This window comes from Poecilia formosa, unplaced genomic scaffold, assembly GCF_000485575.1.
Source record: "Poecilia formosa unplaced genomic scaffold, Poecilia_formosa-5.1.2 Scaffold2861, whole genome shotgun sequence".
NCBI classification, from domain to species: domain Eukaryota; kingdom Metazoa; phylum Chordata; class Actinopteri; order Cyprinodontiformes; family Poeciliidae; genus Poecilia; species Poecilia formosa.
In genome coordinates, this window is record NW_006802800.1 from 16 (window position 1) to 3,057 (window position 3,042).

The 3,042-nt window shown below is 43.4% G+C and overlaps 1 long non-coding RNA gene across 1 annotated transcript; it reads right to left on the reverse strand.

The window, feature by feature from the left end:
- Window positions 1-287: 287 nt before the first annotated feature.
- Window positions 288-2,866, reverse strand: LOC107835475 (uncharacterized). Its single transcript, XR_001661283.1, has 3 exons — window positions 2,747-2,866; window positions 2,209-2,321; window positions 288-379 (listed from the first exon to the last, which is right to left on the reverse strand). It is a non-coding gene; the product is annotated as an uncharacterized LOC107835475 (long non-coding RNA).
- Window positions 2,867-3,042: the final 176 nt, after the last annotated feature.

A 3,042-nucleotide genomic window follows, 5' to 3' on the forward strand; every position in this document is an offset into this window, starting at 1 on the left:
AAATGGGATGGGTTGAATGGGTCGGGACCCAGAGTAGGCCGGGTAGCAGCCTGTTCTCCTTCTGGGATTGTCTTGGTGAAAACGGCTTGTGTTTGAAAAAGATCTGGTCTTAAGGGCAGCAGATCCAGCTTGTATGTATTCTGGGGGTTCGGGTCTTGGAAGCCCAAACTTCCCTCTTCCCAGAAGAGGGAAGAGGCTGAACTGGGGAAGCCCACAGCCTTCCCAGTTCAGCCAAGAAACATCGTCCCTCCAGTGAGTCCTGATCTTCCTCTGGGTCACCAGGGAGGCGTCCTGACAAGCTGAGCTCATCACCTTGTGTCGAAGGGAGAGCCCAGGATCTGCAGCCTCGTTCTTTCAGTCACTACCTGAAGCTCATGACCTGATATGAGGGCAGGAAAGTAGTTTGGCTCAGCTCTCGTCTCTACGACAGACTGGTACAGCATCACTTTTAAATAAAGTCAGCAGTCAGAACATTTTGAATACAGCATCTGAAGAGAACTTAAAAAATGAGAAACTTTTTTTAATTCCATTCTGTGCAACTTTTTGTTTTGTTTCATAATCCAAAAAAAAATATGTTACTGTATCTTACAGTCGCTCCAAAACTCTGCATGCAGCTTGTGAAATGATAAAAATAACCCAGCGGAGTAAAAGTAATGCTGTCTGTATCAAACACAATGAATTCTCATTCACGTTTCTGCAACATAATGAGAAACCTGTAAAAAGACAAACACGCTTTGTGCTTTGAACTTAGTCAGGTGTAGGTGGGAACTGCAATGTGCAGGAGCAGAAAGACGGAGACTTGACATGATAGAATGTGACAGGGCGCATCGTGCAGGGAGACGTTCACTCCTGCATGCACAGCTTTTCCATTGTGGACTTATTTGTGTTCCAATTTAGTCTCAGTAAAAAAAGTAAAACACTTTTTTTGTACGTGAAATACCAATCCAGAACTCCTTAATTGTTAAATATAATTTCTATAAAGCTAATGTAGTAAAACATTTTTCAGGTCTGTTATAAAAAAAGGACATCAAAATGATTGTGCTTCTAAAAACCTAATGTTTTTAGTTCGCCTTTCTGTTCCGCCTCTGTTTTACATCGACATCAACGATGTGAAACAAGCATCATTATTCTGCAGCAGAAGAAATATGAATTCAGAAATTATTGAAGAAGTTTGTGTCACAGAAGTGGATCACATCCCAATCCCAATCCCAATCCCAATCCCACCACTCTGAGTTCTGACTGCACATCCAAACAGACTTCTGCTCCACAAACGCATCACTATTAGTTGTTTCTTTTTATCAGCTTCCTTTGTTCTGCAGTGATTTTGTGATAAAACTGTCGACTCTCATTGCTGAATATCAAATCGATCCACAGATGGCGCCGCCATGTCACCTCCAGAAACAGAGCGCTGCTGTTTACGTCAATGTTCTTCTTCTGCTCATGTGCGGCGCTTTGGGGTCGTTAACAGAGGGGTCTGATTGTGGTCGAACTTAAGTACTAGCATGATTGACCACACAAAACAAAAACAGCAGATTCCAGCAAAATAACAAAAAACTAAATTAGTTTTGAGCAGCGAGACCTTCTGTTTGAACGGAGAAACGGTCTCTGCGTCAGTTACAAGCTAATTAAAGGAGCTGGATGAAAAGCTTGAATGTGATTTTTGGGGTATCAAGTTTGCACATGAGATCTCCTGCTGTCATTATCAGCCTCCTCCCTCCATCACCTCCACCTGCTGCTGTAATGCTCAATCTGCTGCTAAGATGCCTTCAAGCACCACCATCAAATACATCCAGCTATTCATGAGCTGTGAATGGGGAGATGAGAGGCACTTAACAATGATAGGCCACCCACACACACACACACACACACACACACACACACACAATATGTGTGTCAGTGTCAGGAATCGTTACTCTTAGGTCTCCACCAAAACCCTTGTGCCCCAAGTTCTGGAATAATTTTATCAGAGACTTTAAGGAACTGGAGTCATCATGAAGCCATCAAGGGACAGAAGGAAAGCAGAGGCGTCTTCACACCTGTCTGATGATGAATCGCAGGGTGGCCCGAGGGTGTTCACTCGTCGCATCGCTGAGTATTGGGCAGGAAAGGGGGTTTGGGAGATAATTGTGAAATAGCAAGCCGAGACAGAGCGGACGGATCGGAGAGGCAGAGACGGACTGAAGGGAAGTCAAAATGAAAATCACTCACTTGTAGCAGAGCCTTCTTAATTACTCTCCCCACATCCTGCCTCCACTCGGGTATGTCGGGGTTGAACTCGTCCAAGTTCGGGGAGAAAGATAAAAGCAGAGATTTGAAGAATTCTGTGGAGGAAAGATGTGGGAGAATCAGCCATTAGTTCACAGCGATCTGAGGCCATTATTCTCAGACAGCTGCGCCAAAATGCCATTCTGCTCAAGTTGAGTTCTCAGGTACTTAACAGTTGATGAGAAAAAGAGGCTTCCCCACCCGACTCCCCCCTTTGGCCCGGTGCAGTGAATGAACTTCCTGATAATTAGAAAATGTTCCAGTTTCAATCCAATCTGTCTGCTGCTAATAAATCGCTGCATCTCACAGAAACTCCCTTCTATCCAGATGAAATAAAGACACAAACTCTGGAATTTTCAGTTGTAAATGTGACAGATTTCATTAATGTGTGAGCTTTAATGAAATCTTTGGAAACAGTCATCGTTAAATCAACCTGAGCAGAAAGTTTTCTTCTTGGCTGGAGTTACAGACACTAACTGACCTTTGACCGCGATGCTCTTGGTGTCCTGCAGGATGGCGTTAGCTGCTGCTACTTGAACTGTGATGCTGTGCATCCCTTCACTCCTGAAGGTGTATGAGATGCTGCCGTCCAAAGTTATCACCGGCTGCAAGGACAAAGTAAAGACACAAACTCATGTTCCTTTAAACCTGCAGTGCCTTCAAAATTACTTAAACCCCTTTAACATCTTTCATTATGTAACATTACAAATGTTCTTATTTATTTTGTTGTTTTATTTTTGTACAGCTCTTCAATCAGCTGCTATGTTGTATTTTAAG